At 47.9% G+C, this 25,888-nt stretch overlaps 1 protein-coding gene across 1 annotated transcript in view; it reads left to right on the forward strand.

The window, feature by feature from the left end:
* Positions 1-25,888, forward strand: part of ASPSCR1 (ASPSCR1 tether for SLC2A4, UBX domain containing) — a 1,532,603-nt gene that overhangs the window by 724,507 nt on the left and 782,208 nt on the right. The gene's annotated exons all lie outside the window — the stretch shown is intronic.

Here is a 25,888-nt window from a genome sequence, read left to right on the forward strand (position 1 = left end):
GTGGATCTGTCCTAATAAGGCCTGGTGACCAACCTTTGCTGCAGTCCCATGGTGTCCTGTCTGGCTGGTGATCTGAGGCCTTCGGTGGTACTTGGAGTGGTGGGACCAACCATTACTGACGTCTGCCCAGCCATCTGGAGTCTTCGGAAATGTGTTCCTGGAAGTATCCTGTGGACTGAACCAACTCCTGTTTGGGCTACCAGGCTAGAGGTGGCATGGCTCTGTGTCTCGGCTCGGAACTTTGGGGACTCACAGCTTGTTCTACAAAATGTCAGCATTGCAGCTTTAACGGGACCCGACATAGGTGACTGCCCCTGACCGCCACAGCTTTGTCCCCTACTGTTGCCGTGCATTGATGTCTTTCATTGAACTTGGCTTTCTTGCGTCTGTTCAAGTGCCTAGAGGAGTGCTGCATCAGTGTGAGTTGCATTCATTGACAGGAGCAGGTTGCACTAGCTTCTGAATCCAACCGGGACATCTCTTGTACCCACAACTCCTGCGCTCTGGTGACTGGAACCAACTGCGGGAAAACCGACCTCTGACGACCCTCTGACCTGCCAAGTGTGAAGAGGAACCGGAGTAGAGGGGTTGAGTTACAGCAGTACTTACCTGCACCTCTAGCTCCACCTGTAAAAGTTGTGAATACTTTAAAAAGTTTTACAATAGTTTGGCTTTGGTAAAACGTGTTGCCTAAAGCTCTCCGAAAGCTGGGGAGAGTTTTATTCACTAGAATACATCCTTCTCTGACTTTTGGAACCTGTCTCCCGTCCACAAGACCCTCCTCCTAATTTTTTCCAAGCTCCCAAAACTTCTCGGAACTTTTTGGGCACAAGGCCTCATTCAACTCAGGGTTGGACTTCTAAAGTTAGGGTTGCATTCTGTGGACTGCCTTTGCCAATATAACTATTACCGTTCCTTTCAGTATTGTGTGGGGGGGTTCTATTGTGATTTATTGCACTGGCTACAGGGGCTATCTATATGTATTTTATTATGTGTTTTGAGTCATAGCAATACAAATGTTAGTCATTTTCATAGTGTTTTCTTTGGCCATAAATACATATTTTTTATAACTGTCTAAGTGTAATCCTTGATTTTGGACCCTTTACCAGGCTCACCTTTCCTGAGTCTTTGCCTTGACCACGCTCCATGCTACCTTGATTCGCTTGGCTACAACTCCAGAGGTTTCCCTGTTCACTAACTAGGTTGGCCTCCTACACATCTGTCCACCAGGCCAAAGTGTAGAAATGCAGTCTAACAACTGCCAGGACGAGAAAGAACAAACTGCCATCCTTGGAGTAGGAGCCACCAGCTAGGAGTGAAAGCAATGATGTGGATGGCTCCAGGAGGACAAAGGACCCTGACCTAGCAGGCTCCGGCAGCTCGAAGGAAAAAGATGGACAGCCAATCAGAAAAAACTGTCCCAGGGCAAAGACAATGGTGGAGGCAATCTAGGACGTCCCAAACAAACCGAACAGGCAGGGTATTGGTGTCCTAATACCCTTCTGGGTGACAATGGCTTCCTACACTAAGGCCGATGACCAAGGCAGTCAAAAGGGAAAGCAATGGTAAAATGGCCCAGACTGTCTCGGTACAGAAGTCCTAGCCCAGCCAAAAAGGAGGACCTAAGGAAGGAGAGAGCCCATGAAGGGCATCCAACAGCCAAAAATCCGAACCAGACCTAGGGTTATGAAACACCAGCCCATCCAAACCTGGTTGCAAAATTGTGCCTTTCTGGATAGAAAATCTTCTAGTGGATAATGAACCCTCCAGCCTTCTAGAAAAAATCAAGGAGAACCAAGGAAATGACATGGCCTCCACCAAGTAATTGGCAGATTACCAGAGGACCCTGTGCACCATCTGAGGATCCTGCAAAACGAAGCTCCCTAGGCTTAAAGCACCCAGGACTGTGCCTGCAAGTCAGGGAGCCATCTGGAGCACTGCAATTAGCTCCCAGAGATACATGTGACTGTCTAGGGGTTCACTTTCAATACATTTGTACATATATACATTTTTCTTGCCCACCTCCTGCTTTGCCAGAGAATCATGTGCACAATCTGAGGGTCCTCCCTGCAAAACAAAGCTCCACGGTCCTACAATACCCAGGACTCTGCCTACAAATGTGGAAGCCTTCTGGAGTACTGTATTTAGCCCCCACAGGGACACACTGCCTGCCCCAGACCCGCCCAGTGTGACCAGCCCAGGCACCTGCAGCTAAGGGCCAAAAGCAGCAACGTCCTGCTTTGTCCTGTTTGTGCTGGAAAGGGCCATGGGCCAGAACTCCTGCTTAAGCCAGGGAGCTTCCTTTACTTCATATGAGCTAGGGACATTGCTGCATTTGGCCTGTTAACTGTCTTTTGGTTACCTATGGTCCCATTCGAGCCCTGCACCTGCTTCTTCTCGGCCAAGCCTCCACCCCTTCCATTTCAGCTCTCCCACCTACCCTCTTTCTTTCTTGGGCTATGCCCTTTCATCATAGTCTTCACTTGTCCATTTCTTCTACCTTCATCATGCATCTTGACTTCGATCCATTCCTCCTCCTAATCACTCTTCTCTGTCCCTGCTCTCATAGCCTTCAGCCTCAAATAGGTGTAACTTATGCATCACTCTCTGGCCTCCCCATCTCCCCCACCTGCACCCACACCCCTCAAATAAGAAACTCCCATGCTCCCAGGATTTCCAGCCTCCTCTATCCCCCTCGCCTACCACACAACGCCTGCTCATCCCCTCCACCTCCTATCACTCTTTTACTTGGCCTCTGGAATGCACAATCCCTCTGCAACAAGTCTTCCTACATCACTGACCACTTTAGCTCCTAACACCATCAACTTTAATGTCTTGCTATCACAGAAACCTAGATCTACACTCATGTCTCTGCTACACTATCAGCTCTCCAGACTTACTCTGCTACCTTCTCCTCTTCCCCAACCTGATAGGAAGAGGGCAGCAGTGAGTGGTTCCTTATCAATAAAGCCCTCAACACTGCTGCTCTACCCCGTCTGACATCAACTCTTTCTCGTTTAAATATGCCGCTATTCAACTCCTCCCTCCTACTCCTCTCACTGTTGTTACTCTTTATCAACTGCCTGGTCTTCTCAACTCCTTATTCTCTGACCTAACCCTTCTCCTTGAGTCACTTCTTCCCACATCCCCATTGTCATTCTGAGAGACTTCATCTCCCCAGGCCAAGCCCTCTGCAGCCACCGGCCTTGAACTTAACTCCTTTCTATTGGACCACTCCCTTCATGACTCTACAGCCTCATGAACTGGCTCACCACTTGTTCTCATCTTTTGTGCTACCAGCACTCTTTGTGGGTCTGACTCCACCATCTGTAAATGTGTTGACATTCATTTCTGATCAGAATTGACACCTCGATTCTTCAAATAAATACAAATCAAAATACAAAGAAACCAATTTGCTCATGGGCTGGCCTAAGCTGACCCCCCAATCACACAATAGGGCACTGTGACAGGGTCAGAGTCAGCGACCCCTCCTATCCTGGGGCAGAAGTCTCACTAGGCTCACCAAAGCCAGAGCCAGCCCTGTCCCAGATGCAGGGAGTGGGAGTTGGGGAAGGCCCAGTCCCTGAAAAACCCTCATGTGCCAAGAATTTCATCCATGGTACCACTCCTTATCTCACAATGTCTCCCAGTACATTTTCTTGGTTGTGTTCACTCTTTTCCATTTCAGTACTCCAACTACCCTGGAGGAAAACCTGAACAGGAGCCAAGAGAACAGAATAAAGAACAGCCAGAACATGGTCTTCCCTGGGAAACAGAAATGAGACACTCGACATCTGACTTATCAACCTCACATGGAGCCCAGGCTATGGGGGGGGGGGGAGCAGAAAATGAACTGGGAGTGAGGAGAGACTTCAGGAGGACAGGAGAGATACAGAAACCCTCCCCAAACTGAATTGGCAACAAAGCCCACCAACACATGAGGAAAGCCATATGAAGAACAAGCAGCCTGAGCCCCATGGGCTGCTACCACACCAGAGACTGTTGCAAAACCATGTTGGAAAAGGGGGAGCGGCTTAACGTTTTTTTTAAAGTCTCATCTGTATATAATATTCCCTGCAGAAAAGACAGGCACAGATTGGTCTAGATTCAGGTGAGCGCTGCAGCCAAAGGAAAGGTGAGGGGAGACAGAACCATCAGGCCCACAGTATAAAAGGAAACAGGAGAGGCAGGGTGTAGGTTGCAGGCGTGTGGTCAGAAGGTGGTATGAAGGAAGACCGAGAAACCAGGCGGAGAATAGACAGAGGAGCAGAGTGCTGGTGGCAGAATTGGAGCAGAGTTCAGGTGAGGTATTTGTGAAAGACTGGTACCAGTTTGTGTGTGGGATGAATTGTGTAAAAATGAATGTGCTTAAAAGAAGAATAGAGATAGAGAACTGAAGGGGGAGTAAAGAGAGTGAACGTGAGAGAGACAGTGTGTATGATGGGAAGAGGTGGAGAGAGTGCCAGACGGCAGTGGGTGTAGAGGTGAGAGTGGAGTACAGCAGAATGAGGTGATGGTAATGGTAAGAGATATGCAAAGAGTGTGTGGTAAGGTGTGGAGCAAGAAGTGTATAGTGAGAGGTGTTTAGAGAGGGTAGCAGTAGTGCGGAGAGGGTAGAGTAGCAGTAGTACAGAGAATGGATAGTAGTAGTAGTGTGGGGAGTGAGCGAGAGTATCAGGGAGTAAGATCAGATAGTGGAGTTAGATGGTAGAGAGAGGAACACCATAGGGATACAGAAGGAAGTGTCAGGGGCACTAAGGAGAAGCACTGTGTGGAGAAGGAGGGAGAGATTAAGAGGAGATGAGGGACAGACATAGGGAGGTGAACATCATAGCGCGTAAGGACAGGACCATTGGGGCCCGAGTATCCAGAAGGCAAAAACCCTAACATTACATCACATTGGGGAACCTAGAGTAGGGATGACCTAGATTGTTCCCAGAGGGAGATCTAGATAGATAAGGAGTTTGCGTTTAGGCCATCGTGACACAGTAACACTCAATCTCTGATAGTGGGGGGAGAGAGGGGTAGGGAAGGCTGACACTCTCCAAATACCATCCTGGGATTAAGGGCCAACTAGGCTAGGAATGGAAGTGATGAAAGGGAGAGGGACATCCATTAGTGTATTCTGACCCCTTTACAGCCCGGTGTGATAATTAAACATCATTACATTGAAAAATGTGCTCATATTCAGTTTGAACATTCTGCATACCGCAACTGTTTTAAGAAGAATTGAAAAAAAAAATCCTTGAGCTGTCTCGCATCTTACATGAATTATTAATGCCATACATGACAGCCCCTGAATAAAGATTTGGGAGACCAGCCAATTTGAGTGGCCTAAAAATCCACCAAGCATGCTGATGAGTAACGGCCTGACTAGTTCTAGCAACCGGTCTAAACCAGTGCAAACCATAGTGGAGGGAGGAGGGCTAGGCTAAGAGTGAGGCAATTTGTGCGCAATGACCTTCCCTGCGGTTTCCCCAAACAAAGGGAAGGCTTAAAAACGGAATGGCTGAGAGCAGGACTTAAAATCGCAAGTACCCCAGTGGGCTATCAATATGTCTAATAATGCCACCATTAAGGCTACTAAGGCTACCATGGTCACATCCCTAACACAGCTGGCTGTACCACCTATCTGCACTTAAAAATGTCTAATGTTGATTGTCCTTAATCTATATAAGTCCACTCATGTATTGTCCCCAGTGACTATTACATTTACTCCACTCCACACCCTGATCAGAATGTCACCCGAACTCATCCGATTGTAAGAAGCTCACTGCGTTCAGTCAAATCTGATTTATGTAGTGTGTGATCGTTGATGATCAAAAAGGCATTGTTCCTCCCTGTATATAAATAAATAAAGCTGTAAATCGTCTTGCACCGTTGGTAAATCTAAAACAACATTTTAGCTACCATAGGACTATATGTAGTGGCAGGGGAATTCAGTAGAAGTCTGTCTGGCAACAGCAAGAGGTCAGAGATTTCAAAAACCAAAGGGGCAAAAAAGGCAAATTTTGTATGTCCCCCAGAAAATTGTATTTTGCCCTTAACAATGTAATTTTCATAATATTACTAATTCACAATCCTCATGCATATCAACCATTGCCCAGTACCCTTTACAATAACTAGACATCCGAGTATATTGACTTTGTTACTGAGTCTAGCCATACTTTCCAATTATAGTTCCATCTTTTGGAAGGAATTTTTGTAGCTCTGACAATCGGTTTCGTAATATTCTAGACTGCCAAGTAGGCACAATTTAAGTGTGATTAGTAAAGCTGTGGGTGTCCATTTATTTGCCCTTTTCACAGGTGTGAGAAGCGAGTGCAAGTTGTATTGCAAACTGTTTTCCCAAGTTTCATGGGCAGTTTGTTCGTCTGACCCCAGCAAGTAAAAATTGAAGATAGCCTTCTTTTCTGTTTGCCGATTTCACTTCAAAGAGCCTTCCAGCACGTCTACACCATCCCAGAGGTAGCCGCATTCTACCTTTTTTCCACATCAGAATGAACTTTTCCACAATAATCTATATTGTGCCTAACATACGTTTTTCACAACGTTATTCTATACATCCCACTTTGAGGAAGAGAATACAACCTGAAACATTGTTGGGGAAGAAAACTACTTTAAACGGTGTTGGGCATGTGCTTAAATGCCATTTGTAGATTTCCATAATGTATCATGGTCAACGAGTGCATAACAAAACGTAAGTCATCTACATGTTTGCAACACTTTGCATGAAAGGTATACCCAGAGCACTGTGTAGGATCTTGTATTGTCATGAAGATTGCCTCTTTGCAGAACGCTGCACCAGTTGGCAGTTGAGAACTGCATCAAATTTAAGGTGGCATGTTTGATTTTTATGTGTATAAAGGGATTGGCCCTGGAGTACTTAAGCACTAAAATCTGTCCTCACAATCCCCTCAGGACACTCCAGTCAAGGGATCACCTGCTGCTGAGCAGCCACCCTTCGGTATTTGTCTCCAGAGTAAACAGAAGATTTGCTGTCTTCGGTCCTAGACTCTGGAATAGTTTACACCCGGAGGTTAGGGACTGTCAGACACTTGTCCAGTTTCAGAAGGCCCTAAAAACCTTCCTATTTAACTAGTAACAGGGCATCCTACATGGTGACTTCTCATTCTCCCTTAAACTTACTTGCACTAGAAGTGTTTTGTTCCAACTGTGCCTTTATACGGTTAGGTCCGTCTTGAGCGTGTTATAAATATTCAAAATTAAAAAATTCAGAAATCAAATTGTTTTGGTCACATTTGATTTGTTATTGAAAAAACTGCATATAACAAAATCTTTTATGCAGTAAATCTCAGATAAGTTATAGTCCCCAAACCACCTTTTCATCCCAGCAAGAAGACAATAAAGCTATATAACCAAATCAAACTATGGTAGGTAAAATTTTGTTTTAGATTTACCAACGGTGCAAGCCGATTTACCGCTTTATTTATATACAGGGAGGTACAATGCCTTTTTGATCACAAACGATCACACACTAGATAAATCAGATTTGGCAGATGTAACACACCTACATCAGATCATGCATCTGAACAGGTTATATCATTCGATTTCCTCTACCCAAATAGATTAAGGGCTTTCAGCGTTGTGAGGCGTGAATGTGATTTGTATTATTTTTCCTTCTATTCCCTTGTATGGATTCCACACTGCACAACATTTCATATAAGACACTTGCACACCAGCAGTTAGTTTCCTCATCGCCAGCCAGTTTCATACTTTTGTCCACTTTACATGAACAGTCAGTATAGTTGCACAATTTCACAAAGAGGTGTGTACTGTGAAGGCATCATGAAGCAAGACACAGACAACAGACTTAAAGTACAAAATAAGATAATTTATTACAACAAATGTCAAGTTCGTTAAAGGCCTAACTTGCCCAATGCTAAGGTGGGATTTCCCTACCTGAATGAAACTAAGGAAAGTCTGAGTCAAAGAGTTCAACTTAAAAGTATGTGTCCAAAACCTATCCTTGCCATCACAACTTACCCAAACCATGTGTGGGGATGTCAATAATCAAAGAAATTTGGTGTTGAACACTAAGTTTGAGCTTCTCCCAGCTCTTAGCCTCCTTTTCTTCTTCCCTTACTCAAGTTCAAGATATGTCCACAAAAATCTTACTTTTCTCAAGTTCAAGGCAATTCAGTTCCGCACAATCCTCTGGGTTACCTCCCCCAAGTTCCAAGCAACACTGTTCAACAGAAAAAGGTCTTGAGACTCCGTCCTCAAGACCGCGTTTGTAGTAGTGCAGGTCTCGGTGTTCCCTTGCCCAAGACTTCAATAACACAACAGATATTTTCTTTCTTTCAAAGTTCATCACAAATCAGGCCAACGTGTCCTTCCTTCTGGTGTGCTTCATGTGTAGTGCTTCTTCTGGATATATTTCACAATGTCTTTAGCTTTCACTCTTCAAGGGTTCCATGGTCTAGACACAGTTGCCAGACCAAACGGTCCACCCATCACAGGTCACGCAACCAGGAACCCAAGGCTCTTTAGCCCACACAAGTTCTTCTGTTTTACTCCTGTATAAAGCTTCACCTTCGCTTGACTTCTCTATTGTCGGCCTCTTGGCTTTATATATAGTTTCACACTTTCCTGGCTTCTTTTTGTCAGCCTCTTAACTTTGCCATTATCTATTACACACCTCTGTGCCAGTCTTTGGCCTTTTTGCACTGTACTCATTCATAAAGTTCACTGTATTGCCCACCTTTCTGTGCCACTCGCGCTCTTTTATGAAGATTGCGTTTAATTGGACACTTTCCCTTTTATCTTTCATCCGCTATAGATTTTGCCCATATTCAATATGCAAAGCTGGTTCTTGTTTCATGCTTTCATTCATTTCAGTATTCAATATATATATAGTTCAGTGTTGGTTCAAGCTTTCATTCAGCTAGGTGTTTAAAATGCATATTTTATCTTTGGTTCGAGTTTTCATTGTTACGGAATCGTATTCAATAAACATTGTGCAGCAATTCATTAGCAGTGCACAGCCTTCCCGGGGCGCCTTGGCTCAGAGTGACCTCTCTGACACTCACCAGCTTTTGGCATCCTCTCCGGCGTCTCCTCCTGCCTTCAGTCTGCTCCTTCTGCAAGTGGAATGCCTTCTGCGAACCCCGCCCGCACTACGTGTGTTTGCCTACTCACGCATGGGTCTCCACTTCTCTGATGCGGACAGTGTCCTTCATTCATCAATAGGGAAAGGGGGATACCCTGTTTCGCCTGTGGCACCCCACTTTGAATCTCTCTCCTTTTCCCCCTCCTGATGCCTGGCAATTTCTCTTGGCATGTTCTTTGTTAATGGGACAGGCATAACAATATCCCATGACTGCATTTGGTGCAGGGAATACTTGTGGAGAAGGGAGTGAAATATCCATCTCACCTGAGGACCTCTTGGCCCCAATCCCCAAGAACCCTCCACCCAGGTGACCTTTCCCTGGTGACCTGAGAAGAGAATCCAAACGGAGTAGATATGAGAACGTCCTCGGGTTTCTCACAGCACCAATTTAGCAGCTAGTAGGTGAGTACCCAAAACACTTTCTATTGTCTAAGTGGGAAACAGTTGTCCTGTGCCAGCCCAAGCAAAACATGAATGGGGTCATGCAGAATATCCAGTCCTCCTATTTCGTTTAAAGCAGATCTGACTTCAAGCCAGAATCCGTAGATGTTAGGACAATCAAATACGTGACTCAATGGCCCCTCCTCCCACATCTCCTCTAACATCTTTCAGTGAGATTAGGTCATGTGATACTTGACATGTATTTGGAGTGTAGTACCATTGGTGTATCATTTTATCTTGTTTCATTGTGCAAAGTTTATGTGGATTGTTTGCTCGTTTTTTGTGTTGTTTCTAAATCTCATCAGTGATATTCTTTTGAAGTTCTTTTTTGGGACCATCCAGCAAAATCCTCAAGTATTTCTAGTGTAGCATTCAAATTAGAAATCAATCTTTTCATCTTCGTGGTCAATTACAGGGAAACATCGACCATGATAAGGTCCCGTGCAGCAGCTTTCCAGACCACGGAGTGTAATACCCAGTGTCAAATTTGATTATGCATTTACCCCCCTATTCACCCACCCTAAAGTTCCACCCAGAAGCAAGATTGTTAAATGGGTCCTTCAGTTTAGTACTACCTTCCTTAGACCAAGCCTCACATCTTTTGTCAATCATAGCGGGTGAAAAAGACCAAGCCTCAAATCTTTTGTCAATCATAGTAGGTGATTCCAGCTCTTTTAAGATGGTAAACAATTCTTTAGTGCTGGATTTAGCTTGTAGTATTCTCTGGTTGTACGATTGTTTGGCGAGGAACATTTATTTTTTATAAGTGGAAACTATTTTGTTAAGGATCAGCTTTCTGTGGGGGATTGTCTCCAAGTTTGTTTCTTTTTACGTTTCTCTAGTCTGAGAACTTTTAGGTGGGCAGAGAACCAGGTGTTCAGGTGTTTTATCGGCTTACATTTTCTCAGTTTTAGCGGTGCGATAGCGTCTAAGGCTGAGCGCATACTATTGTTATAACTTTCAACAAGGTGGTGGGGGTTGGAGTTGGCTGAAAGTTGGTTCAAGGTTGGGAGAATGAGGGGGATTAGTTTTTCCACTGTTATGTTTTTCTTGCTTCTCGTAGGGATAGCTATGGCTACTGAGTTATTAGTAATGGGGCTTGATGCTTCAACTGAAAAAGTGAGGAGGTGGTGGTTGGACCATGGTTGCGGGGTGATGGTGGTAATGGAAGCCATGCAGTTATTGTCTGCTATCCAGTCGAGGGTTCTCCCTTTGTTGTGGGTGGGAGTGGGCACTCCTTGGGTGAAACCTAATTCTAACAAGGTATTATTGATGGCGGTTGCTTGGGGGTCTTTGGGGTCATTGAAGCCAAGGTTAAAATCTCCTATTAGAAGGCTCTGGGAGGTATTTTTTAAGTTGTTGGAGAGGATCGAGTTGAGGTCTTCCTCGAAGGAACCTAAAGTTTAAAGTAAAGTTCAGATGAGTACTACACTCAATCCCATCACACTAGGGTATGACTATGGAGGGATCCTTAACCCAGGTTCCACCACCAAAGGTCAGTCAGAGTTAGTTAGAGTCAGGACCTTACACACTGCTTGCCCTATGGGAAACGGGGAAGACCGCAACAGGTGTGTAGACTTACTCCCTGGCTCAGAGTTCACCAGATACCACTTGAGGAGTTTCCAGACTTTTTTTTCCAGGCTTGCTCTTCTGTCTTTGTTCCTATTGCGAGGGTCATCCAAAAGTCTAGACAGAGGAGGTACTTTGTTTCACAGGGTTTAGTTTGTCGGTTGCAGACAGCTTCCAGTTGAAGAACCAAACGCAGACCAGTCAAGACGTTTGTGGGAGAGATGGCCACGGGACACCACAGAGACACAAAGAAAAGATCCAACAAAAGTTACCATGGTCAGGTGGCAACAGGTCGTCGGCCAGTGGCGAACATAGGATCAGCCACAGCACTGCCTACCTTGGAGTGAGATGGCTGGAAATGCAGATGCAGGCAACTTTTAGCAAAGCTGAAGGTCTGCAAAGTCCCAGCACTCTGCTCAGAATGTCGACGGCTACAGCAAGGTAGCCCAGGAGAGAGCTTGTCAGTACACTGATTGGTCCAGGGACACTTACGAAGGCTCAGCAGGCGCAGATCCATGAGCATGGGTCGAGACTGGTTGTTCTCACCAGTCCAGGGGTCAAAGCACCAACAAAGGCCTTCTGGATATCAGGACAGAGGAGCAGTGCTTCATCGGGACAACACTAGAGGTGATGCTAGTCAGCTGCAGGAGTCATCTTTGTGTCCCCAGCGGGCTGCTCATCTTCTAAGAAGTCTTGATTCCAATGATGATATGAGGAACAGTTGCAAGACCCCACCTTTTTATTTAAATTTTATTTTATTTGGGGTTTTCACAGAGTAGAAACAACAAACTTATTGCAAATAAGAGTGTGAGTGGGGTTAGAGGCCCTCAAATGAGTCCACGCAATATAATGCATGTCTAATTAGAATTATCCTGCAAGTATAAAAATACAGATATTTATTCTAGGTCTACTGCACACACATAAAAATGAAACTAACGGATATTATTGCACAATACTCAATATAAACCTATATACATTCACCATAGGTTCATAAATGCATTCAAATGACTTCTTCAAAACAAGAGGTCAGTCAAATAATGCAATGGATGATAGAACCACTTAACAAGTGAATTCTTTACCGTAAGCAGTCCAAACCCTTAGAAGAGTGGGGCCTTGTTCCCAAAGAGTTGCAGGAGCTGTAATGCTTCTCCCCAGAATTTGTTTTTGAAGTGAGTTATGTAATTTTGTTGGTGATGGAAACATTCTCTTCAACAATTTTATTAAGGTAAGTAAATGGTCTTTAGTATTTCAGGAGTTACTTCCCAGGTTCAATGACCAAAAGGCAGTGGAACGGAAGATTAGGAGACAAAGGGACCTGTTCCCAATGTTATCCTACGGAGAACCGAGGGGAAACAGATGCACTTTGTTTACTCCCCTCACTCTTATTATTCCAGATGACTTCATGGGTTGGCTGGGGGGGGTCATTGGAGGCTGGATTTCGGTTAGAGGTGCCCAGGGGCTGAGGGTGCAAGGATTCTTCTGCCCAGGTCCATATTGCAAGATGCAACCCCTGGTGATGAAGCAGTGCAAGAAACATTGATGCAGGCCTCTTCAGGACACTACACAGGATGGGGGAAAGCACGTTCCAGTGACGGTCTCAAGTCACGGGCGACGACAGCAGTCCTTCCAGTCGCGGTCACAGAAGCTTCTCTAGGACAGGATCCCTTGATATTGGGAATCTGAAATTCTGAGGGATGCGACTTGCAACACAAGCTGACGACTACCAAAGTTCCGGGTGAAACCGCATAACGGTAACTGTTCTAGCAAGGTAGCCCACGAGAGAGATGGTTAGTCCGCAGGGTGGACCAGGGATACTTCCAAAGACTCAGGACAGCTGGATCCCTCAGAAAGCTTTGGAACTATTTAGTCCTACTAGTCCAAGGGCTGAAGCATCGCTCAGGGTCTTCAGAGATCAGGTAGTCCAACAGGGTTTCACCGGGCCAGACGCAGGAAGGGATGCCAGGCCTCTTCAGGAGTTAGTCTTCGGATCTTCCGTCGGCTGTTCTTCTGCAAGGGATTCCTGGCAGAAATGGCTGTTGGAGTCCTATTCTTATCCAAAATGCTGGCTGGAAGCAAGTCCAAGCTCACCAATGGTAATGATCTGCATCATCCAAACAGCCAGTAGTTTTCCATTCAGGGACAACTACTGGTTTCACTCCTGCCCCACGCCCATACTCTCTGGCACCATGGATGTTGAGTGGGACCACAAAGTCCCACCCCCTTCCTAGGCCACATACACACAAAGGCATTACTAGCCCACAAAATCGTCAGCTTTCCCAGGCAAGTGCATGACCTGACAATGGATTTCTTGACCTGGCAAGTTAGGAAGAAGGCCAATGTCCAAAGATCAAGTGAAAATCTTGTGGCACGGCCATTTTAGGGCACTATCCACATTTAGTAGCCATACACAGTAAACACGAATGTGCACACTAAAAATAATGCAAAAATAGTAAATAGAATTCTGAGGCTTAGATCACATGCTCTGCATAGTACAACCTCTAGTCTAGTGGTAATCGCAGAGTATTACAAGATTTGTTTTTGAAACTCGAAAACAGATGTCGACTGGGCGTGTTAGTAATAATATCCGTAGTGTGACATCTACTGTACCCATGGTCCTTCACACGTCGAGGTCCCTCAGATTGTTTGTTTCTACCATCGTGATCGGTCGCAAGTTGCAGAGTTCTTTTTCAGGCTGATGCCTTTGATTAACTAAAGTTTATTCGTACACTTCCCTTCTATCCTTTACCGTCTGCCTGTTGCTGCTGCATCATTTTTGCTCGACGACCCTCGCCGGAATGCTCCATCGTCGATGACGCCTGACTGAGTCCATGACCAGACACTGCGGCTGTCACGGGCCTCGTCGGGCTTTGGTCCTTAACGTCGGGAGAGCAGGGGGAGGTTTCATACAGTTACATCCCTTTAGAGAATGCCTATCCTGCCACCCTATTTTCCATTTTGTCGCCAAACTGCCCTTTCCATCTATTATGGAAAATACCCTTTTTACATGTTTCCCTTCCTGCAAAATGAAGTTCCCTTGGAATGATACACCCTCAGTGTGCAATTACTGCCTTCCTAAAGACCACCCAGAAAAGATTTGCAAGTCCTGCTAACATTGGCAGACATTATAGAATCATTGAAGTTTTGAGACTGGACGTGTCGTTTGGATCGCTCCGATACATTTGTATTCTGGAGCAGCACAGGAGATGGGCATGCTTTGCTGCAGACGGCTTCCATTGGTCATTAAAATGACTGCTCTTTGAACTGAATATCACTTATGGAGTCTGCACAGAAGTCTTTTCTATCATGCACACACACCTTCAGCAGAAAGGCATTCATCTTTACCCATATTGCAGAATTGTATTTATTCAGAACACATAATCGTTTTGTGCACCACTGCCTGTTAAATTCCAAGACGTTTGACCCATATGGCCTGCTGCATTCACATTGTTCCTCTGCCAAGAGTGAACGGAAGCTTTGCTGTGGCACCTGGCTTACCATTTTAATCAAACATCAGAGGCACAGTTGAAGATAGATAGCTCCTTGTTTCTTTGTAGCCTTTCTTTGGTGGCATTATGAGCCTAATCTTTTGAAGGGGTGTCATTTCCATCCTCACCTTTTCTAGATTTAGGTCATAGCAGACTCCTCACAGTATGGTTAGGGGCACGGGGGTTCATTGCCTGAATCCAAAGACTATCGGGCCCTTCGGACCAACCCAGGACCAGGGAGCTCTCAAGTCGTTTCATGTTACATGTCAATGCTCACAATTTAACTCCAGTGAAATAATGATGGGGTCCTGTTCTCTCATATTCTTTACAAGTTGGTAATGGGGATCTGGAATTCTTTGGGTTATTCTAAATTATCGTTTGTTGTTGTGTGAGGTTATGTGTGCTATGTTCTGTTGCGATGAAGTGAAGTGCATGCGGTTTGTAGTGCTGTGGAGGTGTGGTTGTGTTTGTGTAGAGTGTGAGAGCTGTATGCAGAGGGGAGAGATTGTTTAGTGGGGTTGGTTAGTAGCATCGCTATTTAGAGGCAAAGCATGCCAGTCTTCAAAATCATGTCTAGATGTGGCACAATACTTAACTTTATAATTCTATCTAGAAGTGATGCAAGCTGACATTCACAATTCTGTCGAGATGTGACTTGAGCTAATCTTTACAATTCTATTTGAATGTGGCATAAGCTAGTACTACAAGTATGTCTAGATTTGATGCAATGTTAATCTGCGCAATTCTATCTAGATGTGACGCGGGCTTGTATTACAATTCTCCAGCATGGGGCTGGCATGGATTCACGTGCTCATGAATATTCCCCGTCGTCAGGCTGGGAATCCTCGGTAAAGAAAAAACCAGTATCCGTTTCGTTTCTGATCTGTCTTTCGTAGTAACAACCAATCACTAGTCTCTGCGTCATACTGACCACAGCCAATGACTGCCCTCTACCTAAGCACCGCCTCTGGCAGCCATCTTCAGATTTTTACCGCACGTTCATGTGTTGGGATCCTCGTGCTATTGCTCTCGAGCGTTAGTGCTATTTATTCACGTTTTTTTTTCTCAAAAACTTCGTTTTTTCGGTCAAAAGAGCCTCAAGCTCCACCGACTCTCCATCCGATCAACGGGGACCCGTGTCGGATTCGTCTGCGCCCCTCAAGGGTGAAGATTTCGTCGAGCTACGCTTTTGGAGGACTCCAGAAGTTTCTCAGGCCCGGACATGGCCCAGGAGAAGGGAAGCTCGACGCCCGGAAAGCTGTTCAGGATCTGCCCTGGATGCCAGCTGCAGAACGTCTTTAAGGAGGATGAACACTCCTGTTGTCTCTAAGGCTTACATGAGGACAAGACGCACGTGGAGAAGGACTGTGCGTTTTGCGGCAATATGTCGGAACGGACTATGAAGGACATCCACCAACGTCTCGCCAACTGGCTGGAAGGGAAGAGCCCGTCAGGCGAGAAGAAAAGGAAGAAATCCGAGCGGTCTTCTAAGACCTTTGAGGACGCCCTGGCCATGGGGGTCCAACATAAGGCCAAGCACCGCGAGTCCGCTGGCACCGGGGGCGCCGAACGGTCGGGCTCTACGGGCGCCAGGCAGGGCGCACCCTCCCCGGCACCTTCAGCCACGAGCCAACGCTCTGGGTCGGGTAAGGCTCCTGGAGAGGCCCCGGTCGAGCTCGAAGGCCCCATCGGAGGGGGAGCGAGGCAGTGTCCCCCCCCTCAAGGATAAGGCGGTGAGCGCACCTAAGGTGGTGAAGGCCTTAATCCATCCGGCCAAGCCCTCTATCGATACTGTCGCGGCGGCCCTGGCTCAGCCTGTGGAGGCTACACCAGTGGTGGCGACCTCGGGGCTCAGAGTCTCCCTGCCACCTCGGAAGGAGTCCTCTTTTGTGCCCATCGATAGGACCCCCGTGAAACCCCCGGCGGGGAAGAAAAAGGGGGGGCAGGGCGTCGTCGTAGATTCGGACTCAACCTCCGAGGAAGAGCTGATTGAGGTCTTAAGCCACGGCCTTGGCGTGGAAGAAGACCAGCCCGTCGGGATGGTTTCCGACGCAGGTGACGACGACATCGTCGAGGGTGCCGACGGGGCTCCTGATCGCCCGTCGTATTCCCCTCTGCCAGTGCCGCAAGACAACTCGGCGGCCATTTTGTTGGCTATACAGTCCTTATGTTCAGAGATAAGGACGAGACTACCGTTGCCGACGGAGGAACCTCTCCCGTTGGGGGATCCTGAACCGGGACCTTCTGGTGCTCCCCCGCCCAAGAAAAGAAGGATTCACCCTCCACCTCCTTTTCAGCCGTCGCGCCCCGTCCAGTCCTCCTCCCCGTCCACCCGAGGGGATGATACGGGGACTGACACGGCAGCGACGGGTACGGACGACGAGGTATACGACGAGGATCTACCGTCGTCACCTCCCACCAGGGTTTCTCCTCCCGACGAGATTGGATCCTTCCGCTCCATGATCGCCAGGGCATCCTAGCTTTTCCGAATCTGCCCTGAGGAGAAGAAAAAGGAAGGATTCCTTTATCAACGGCGCGAGGCCAAGAGGAATACGGTCCTTGCGGTGCCTCTACTGGACGACATTTGGGATGAGGGCCTCTCCCTCCTCAAGAACCCTTCCACGACGCCAGCTAGAAGAGACCGGTACGAGAAGAAGTACCGGGTCCCGGACGCGGCCCCCCTGTGCCTCCGGGCGCAGCCTACCCCAGACTCCGTCGTCTCCGCAGCGGCCAGGAAAAAAGCGGGGGGGGGGGTGCGGCCTCCACATCGACTTCCCCACCGGACGGCGAGGGAAAGAAATTGGACGCTATGGGACGCAGGGTCATCTGGTCTGCAGCGACGACGATTAAAGCGGCCAACGCCTTGGCTATCGTGGCCCGCTACGACAGGGAGCTATGGTACAAACTGGCTCCCCTGCTGGACTTCCTACCGGACGCTAAGAGGGCGGATGCCCTGGAGATCCTACAGGAAGGCGAGGTGGCGTCGGACCACGCCATCACTATTGCGACGGACATCGCCGACATTGGGTTTCGCCAGCTGGGCAACGGCGTGTGCCTTAGGCGGCGTGGATGGCTCAAGGCTACGGACTTCCGTCAAGACGTACAGACCAGAGTCCTGGACATGCCGTTCGATGGGAACAACCTGTTTGGGAAAACAGTGGACGATTCCCTTCAGGCCATTAAAGCGGACACTGAGACGGCCCGGGCCCCTGGGGTTCTGCAGCAACGACGGACGCCCTTTCGGAGCAGCGGAGGCAAGGGCGCCTCCAAAGGTTCCGGCGGCGGTTTCTCCACCTACCGTCAAGCGGCCCGCTCGTCGTCTCAGGAGGCCTACAGAGGACGAGGCAAGTCTGGCGGACCCCGCCGTCGTCGCCAAGGAGGTCAAGGCGGCAAAGCCTCGTCGAAACAGGATTGAACCGGCCATGGGGTCGGGCCCCCACCGAAGCACCCCGGTGGGAGGCCGGCTGGCGAGCTTCGTCAGCGTGTGGGAGTCCATCTCCACCGACCGTTGGGTGCTGGACGCCTTAGCCCGGGGCCACGCGCTCGAGTTTCAAAGGAGGTGCCCGCGCGTCCCCCCCGTGGCCAGGAAAGAGCTTCACGTCCCTCAGCTTCTCCTGGAGGTAAAGGCGATGCTCAGGAAGGGCGTCATCGAACTCGTCCCAAAGAGGCTTCGGGGCTCCGGAGTTTACTCGAGATACTTCCTCGTGAAGAAGAAGACGGGAGGATGGCGCCCCATCCTAGACCTGCGACGTCTGAACAAGTTCATCAAGGCGCAAAAGTTCCGGATGGTCACCCTCCAGCACGTCCTGGGGCAGCTGGAGGAAGGAGACTTCCTGTCGTCGTTGGATTTGGAGGATGCCTACTTCCACATTCCCATCCTAAAGGGGCACCGAAAATTCCTCAGGTTTGTGGTCCAAGGGCGTCACTACCAGTTCAAAGCCCTCCCCTTCGGACTACGGTCGGCACCCAGGGTATTTACCAAGTGCCTTGCACCGGTGGCGGCGCAACTGCGCCGCGAGGGGATCCACGTCTACCCCTACCTGGACTGGCTCATCCGAGCCAAGACGAGGGAGCTCGCCGTGGAGCACACGACAAGGACCGTCCAACTTCTCACGGACCTGGGATTCTCCGTGAACTACGCCAAGTCCCACCTGGTACCCGCGCAAAACGCACTGTTTCTGGGAGCGAAGCTCGACACAGTGTCCCTTCTGGCCTCCCCGTCGGAGGAAAGGACCAGGTCCATCCTGGGCAAGGTACAGCAGATGTTAGTTTCCGACGCAGCCAAGGTGAGGTCCATCAAGTCCCTCCTCGGAATGATGTCTTCTTGCATCTACCTCATTCCCATGTGCAGGCTCCGGATGCGCCCGTTGCAGGAGTTCCTGGACGCGCGCTGGATCCAGACGACGGGCGGCTTCGAGGAGAAGATCACACTCGACGAGAGTTTCCGCCGAGCGGTCCGGTGGTGGGGCACCCGCGCGCATCTGACGGCGGGCATGGACTTCCAGACCCCAGACCACCAGGAGACAGTGACCACGGATGCCTCCCTGGAAGGGTGGGGAGCGCACACCGAAACTCTGCACGCGAGAGGCCTCTGGCTCCCGACGGAGAAGTCCCTCCATATCAACGTCCTGGAGCTCCGTGCAGTGTTCTGGGCCCTCAGGTCCTTTCTCCCGTCCCTCAAGGGCAAGGTGGTGAGGATCTTCACCGACAACACCACCACCATGTTTTACATCAAGAAACAGGGCGGAACCAGGTCCCCAGCACTGTCCAAGGAGGCGCAGGACCTGTGGCATTGGGCAGTCGCCCAAAGGATGTTTCTGGTGCCGTTTCATCTGGCAGGGATAAAAAACACCATCGCCGACTCACTCAGCAGGGAGCTGCGCTCGTGCCACGAGTGGGAACTACGGCAGGATCTAGTAGATCGCCTCTTCCGACGGTGGGGCACACCCCAGATCGACCTGTTCGCGACAGCGACGAACTCCAAGTGCCGGAGGTTCGCCAGCAGGTTTCCCCAGGCGAGGAGCATGGGCGATGCTTTCTCGTTCCCCTGGGAGGGCCTGTTCCTCTACGCGTTCCCTCCTTTGCCACTGCTAATCCGGCTCGTCAACCAGCTCAAGAGGTCACGGTGCAGGATGATCCTCGTCGCACCTGCGTGGCCGAGGCAGATATGGTCCCCGGACCTTCTGGACTTGTCAGCGTCCCCGCCAATCAAGCTGCCGGTGGACGCGGATCTACTCTCCAGGGAAGGAGGCGCCATCCTCCACCACGACCCGAAATCGCTGAACTTGCAGGCCTGGCTCCTGCAGCGCTAGAGTTTGGAGGATACGACATACCGGCCGACTGCAGAGAGGTTCTTGCAAAGGCCAGGGCGTCCTCGACTCTTAAATGCTACGGACACAAATGGAAGAGGTTCTCTGTCTGGTGCCACGCACAGAAGATTAACCCTCTACGGATTACGGCTCCCCAGGTACTGCCGTACCTGCTGACGCTGGCCAAAGCTGGACTGGCACACGCGTCCATCAAGATTCATCTTGCTGCGATCTCCCGTTACACCAGAACCACGGGCCGGACGTCCCTGTGGTCTCATCGTCTGGTGAAAGAGTTCATGAAGGGACTGTTCAGATCGTTCCCACCGGTGAAGGCGCCGGCCCCGGCGTGGGAGCTCAACGTGGTGCTGACCAAGCTCATGGGACCTCCGTTCGAGCCTCTGCACTCGGCCCCGTTGAAGTTTCTGTCGTGGAAAACAGCGTTTCTTGTGGCCATCACCTCCGCACGACGGGTGGGAGAGATCCAGGCCCTTTCCTGCAAGGCCCCGTACTTCACTTTTCACGACACGAGGGTAGTGCTCAGGACGCCCCCCTCCTTCATGCCCAAGGTACCGTCGGAATTCCATCTCAACGAACCCTTGCTGTTGCCTGTGTTCTTCCCGTCGCCTTCGTCGCCGGCTGAGAGGACTTTGCACTCGCTGGATGTGGCTAGAGCGCTGAAGTTCTACGTGGACCGCACAAAGTGTTTTCGGAAGACGTCACAACTCTTTGTGAACTTTGGACATGTCAATCAGGGGAAGGCTCTCTCGAAGGCTTCCATTTCCAGATGGCTCTCCGGCTGTATCATGTTCTGTCATCGGTTGGCAAACCGACCGCTGCCTGGCCGTCAGAGAGCCCATTCCACCAGAGCGATCGCAGCTACCACGGCGTTCCTTTCTGGTGTGCCCCTGCTGGACATATGCAGGGCTGCTACGTGGAGGTCGACGCACACCTTCACGAAATTCTACTGCGTCGATCGGGATTCCAGGGAGGAGTCCAGGGTCGGCCAAGCAGTGCTGCGCAACCTGTTCGCCTGAGGTGAACCTGGTGAGGAGGTAAGATGCTTAATGTTGAGTTTGATGTAATGCTTAATGTTGAGCCTTTGCCACCTCCCGTGGTTGTGCATGTGTGTACTGCTATGTATTCTTTATTCATGAGCATGTGAATCCATGCCAGACCCCATGCTGGAGAAGGAACAAGTTACTTACCTGTAACTGTTGTTCTCCAGCATGGGTCTGGCATGGATTCACATGCGAACCCTCCCGCCTACCCCTCTGCGGCTCTTCACTTGGTCATACTGCCACTTCACGTGCTTCCAAATCTGAAGATGGCTGCCAGAGGCGGTGCTTAGGTAGAGGGCAGTCATTGGCTGTGGTCAGTATGACGCAGAGACCAGTGATTGGTTGTTACTACGAAAGACAGATCAGAAACGAAACTGATACTGGTTTTTTCTTTACCGAGGATTCCCAGCCTGACGACGGGGAATATTCATGAGCATGTGAATCCATGCCAGACCCATGCTGGAGAACAACAGTTACAGGTAAGTAACTTGTTCCTTCTGTCTATGTGACGCAATGGTAATCTTTACAATTCTGTCTGGATGTGACGTGAGTTAGTATTACAATTCTGTCTCGATCTGAAGCAATGCCGGTCTTCACAAATTCTGTCTGGAAGTGATTCGAGCTAACATTCACAATTCTGTCTTGATATGATGCAAGCTAGTATTACAATTCTGTCTAGATATGACGCAATGCTGATCTTCACAATTCTGTCTAGATGTGACGCAATGCTAGTCTTCACAATTCTGTTTAGATGTGATGCAAGCTAATATTACAATTCTCTCTAGATGTGATGGAGGCTAATCTTCAAAATTCTGTCTCGGTATGACGCAGGGTAGTATTACAGTTCTGTCTAGATATGACGCAATTCGAATCTTCACAATTCTGTCTAGATGTGGTGCAACCTGAAATTCCCAAGTCTGTCTAGATGCGACGCAAGCTAATCTTTACAATCCTGTTAGGTGTGGTGCAAGATGGCATTCACAATTCTGTCTTGATGTGACGCAAGCTGACATTCATAATTCTGTTTTGGTATGATGCAAGCTAGTGTTACAGCTCTGTCTACATCTAATGCAATCTAATCTTCACAATTCTGTCTGAATATGACGCAAGCTGGTATTATAGTTCTGTATAGATATGATGCTTGTTAATCTTCATAATCCTGGCTAGAAATTACGCCTGCTAGTATTACGGTTCTTTCTAGATATGACGTAAACTAATCTTCACAATTCTGTCTAACCTTGATCCTCTGCAATTTTATATGGACTAGCTAGCCCAGAGAATAGTCTACCTAGCTGTGAGATATTGCTCGCTAATAGTTATCTTGATGTGAGAGATCTGGCATAATCAGTCTATCTGGTACAAACAGGGTAAATGTGAAATGCTGCTGTCTGGCACAGTCAGGCTATCTGGCACAATCAGCCTAAATGTGAAATGTTGCTACCTGGCTCAATCAGGCTAAATGCGTAATGCTGCCATCTGGCACAATTCAGCTAGATGTGAAATCCTGCTATCTGACACAATCAGGCTATCAGGTACAATCAGGCTGAATGTGAAATGCTACTATGTGGCACAATCAGGCTAGCTGGCACAATCTGGCTAAATGTGAAATGTTGCTATCTTGCACAATCAGGCTGGCTGGTACAGTCAGGTTATCTGGCACAATCAGGCTCAATTTTATGTTATGTTAAAGGATATTTATACCGGATATTTACACCGCACACCATCAACGCCCGAGTGTTCCCCTGGTACTCTGACGGATCTGAAAGTTAAGAGGGTAGGATTGGTTTTTGGGTGTAGCGGGATAAAGGTAGAGCGAGATTAAAGGTGTCCTATTGACAGCTTCAGTTCGGTTAGCGCCGTTCGTTGAGCATGGGTGCATTTTTCAGATCTGTGGGCTCATGTGCTGTTGTGGGATACTATGTGTTCTTTGTTTTGTTGTTGCAGTGAAGTGCTTGCGGTGTGGGGTGCAGGACAGTGGTTGTGTTTGTTTAGCATTTGAGAGGCGTGTGCCAAGAGTTGAGGTTTTGGCGGTTGGGTTAGTGGGGTTATCTCATGCTTTCGGGTGTCTGTCTGTGTTTCTTTCTATGGTCTTGCTCTCTATTGGAGCATTCCCCTGCAGTTCATTCGCCGGGTTCTGCACGAGGCAGCGACCTATATCTGAAGCTGTCTAGTGCTCCGTGGGAGGGACAGTAGGTCAGGCCTCCACCAACTAGGTTTGAGATTGCTAAGGTTATCAGTTGTTTTTTGGTCATGAGTGTTCTGTCTAGCATCGTCTCCCTTTGTTCCTAGTGGGTGGTCCCCTTCCTATGAGTTCTAAGCGCTCCCTTTCCTGTCGAGTGTTAGTGTTTAATCCTTCTTCATCTCTACCGGTAGTCCCATCCCTTGGATTTAGCCTGGCGAGGGGGCTAGGTTTTGGAGGTACTGGATTCATTTTGGTTCTGTGGCGAAGAGCCAGGTTTTGAGTAGTTTCCTGAATTTTAGGTGGTCCTTTGTATTTAGAAAGTCTTTCGGGAGGGTGGGTGTTCCAGGCTTTTGCTGCCAGGTGAGAGAAGGAGGATCATCGACAGAAAAACAGAGATACTTCATAAATGGATCGTTAAAATAAATAGATGGCATCTCCCCTGAAAAACCTTTCACCCCGTCACGACAGAGAGTAAGGCAAAATGGTTTACCCCAATGCTCAGCACCATTAAAAAAAGAACAACAAGAAACTCAAACTGGAATGGAGGAAAGGATATGACCAAACAAAGAGAGCACAATTCCATCGACAGATCTTCCAAAACAAAAATTCAAAAAGCAAAAAAGAAACACTACAACAGCAGAATCACCAAAGCCGCCAACATCCAAAAAGAACTCGTACAATTTCTCTCTGGTTTGATTCTGTGTTACCACAACTGTGCTAAGCTTTTAAAGTGCCAGACCCCACTATTCCCAGTAGGCAATTCACCTTTGTTTTTTCGGCTTTGTCAGCCGAACTGTGGAGGGCTTTCAGAATATCAGAACCACAACTCCCAGTAGGCAGTTCGTATTTTGTCCATGTCACTGCTACAGACTTTTGTAGTGTCGTGAGCACAACTCCCAGTATGCAATGTATCCGTGGCTCTCTGTTTTTACAAGTGCGACTGCACGAGGCATACTCAAAGTATGCCATTATTCCTCTGCATCATTCAGTCTCATTATCCACCTCCTCATCTCCCTTCTGGTGTCTCTCAGCCCCGTAGCATTCTTTGTCGTTTCTCTCTAGCCTTTTTGACTCTCTTTTTGTCACCTATCTTTGTTGGATGTGTTCCAGCAGTGGCTTCTCTACTACTCTCTCAGCTGTCTCTCTCACCACAATGTTTATTCGCCTAAGAATACTCTAGACTCGAATGAGAACTATGTTTATACTCCTTGATTATTCCTTTTATAATTACTCCCAACTTCCGAGAATAGGAAGTAAAATACTCTCACCTCGAATTTTTACCACAACCCCTGTCTCTTCTCGTTTGCTCTCAAAAGACCATTTGTGTTTTCCATAGTTTTATCTCATCCCAGAAATTGGAAATTAAGATTAGCGATTGATTCATCACTCAATTTTGTAGATTGTATTTAGTATTTAATAAAACCTCCTGAGACTGCTGCATGCCTTTGATAAGGACATCTATTCACCCATCATCCTAGAAATTAAGTGGCTGGTCCCTGTGAAAGTTGTGCACACTCACCTAAACACTTTAAGAGCAGAATCTGCAAATGCTCATCAATCTGCCTACTAGTGATTCATTAGCTCAGGTTGTGTAATTGGGCAAATACTAAATAAACGCTGTTCCTGTAGCCCCCTGCAATGTTTCCTGTCTATATTTTTAAAGAGATGGTGATCGTCTATGGAATTGTCCCTTCCCTGGTCGGCCTGTGCTTTCCACTGTGACAGAGTGGCATTCAAATAAGTAAAAAGGTAAATATTTAGCGTTTTTTATTGTCCGTGTATTTCACTATTAAAATTGGTTAACTCATTCTATTTGTGTCAGGGTATTCCATTTGTCATTGGTACCTCGATGAAATGTGAGTGTAGTTGAATTGTTTGTGCTAGATTCTCTAAAAAAAAGTGTGCCACTTGCGCGGAAAAAAAGATGGCAGCCCAGTTCACAAAGGACCTCAGAATGATTGCATCTTAGATGCGCTATTCAGATGCCCTTTTTACCCTATTTCAGATGCCCTTTTTCCCCTTTGCGCTTCTGCACATATAGGGGGACGTTTCAGGGCATTTATAAGCACATCCCAGATTCCCAAAAGGGATGCGCATTTAAATTCCCTGAAACGAGGGCCATCCCCCTGCGCCTTTTCAAACAGGTGTCAGATGAGGCACAAATCACGGCAGGATAATTTCTGACCCTTCCATTGTTTATTTTTGAAGTGTGACAGCCGTGGGTTAAACTGCAGCTTTAGTCTAGCATTTTCATCCCCCAAAACAGGGATGGTAATGCTTTTTTTAATCATATCATGGAGGCGTGCTCTTTATGGACCCTTCTCGGTGAAATTGCATCCCAGGAACTATAAGGTTGTGGGGAGCCTGTCGTACATTATTGTCAGGAGTATGCTTCCGACACTAATGTATGCAATGTGCAGGTCATCTTTGATTAGAAGGTGACCTGCTTGTTTCCGAAAATAGCACAAATGAAACGAGCACATTCTATGTGCTCTTTTCATTTGCTATATTTTTTGTGAATCTAGCCATTTGATTTTTACTTAAGGTCTGTACACCAGTTCCACAGCTCATAAAATAATTCAGTTTTTTATCTTCTTATGACTTCACTCCGGTGGGCCATCTTCCACTCTGGACCCATTGCCTCTGACTGGAGACACTGCCATGTCTTTCTAGACATTTTCTCCTTTCAATGACACCAACTATTTGACCTG

This window comes from Ambystoma mexicanum, chromosome 3q (genome assembly GCF_040938575.1).
Source record: "Ambystoma mexicanum isolate Mex_15411 chromosome 3q, UKY_AmexF1_1, whole genome shotgun sequence".
Taxonomy (NCBI): domain Eukaryota; kingdom Metazoa; phylum Chordata; class Amphibia; order Caudata; family Ambystomatidae; genus Ambystoma; species Ambystoma mexicanum.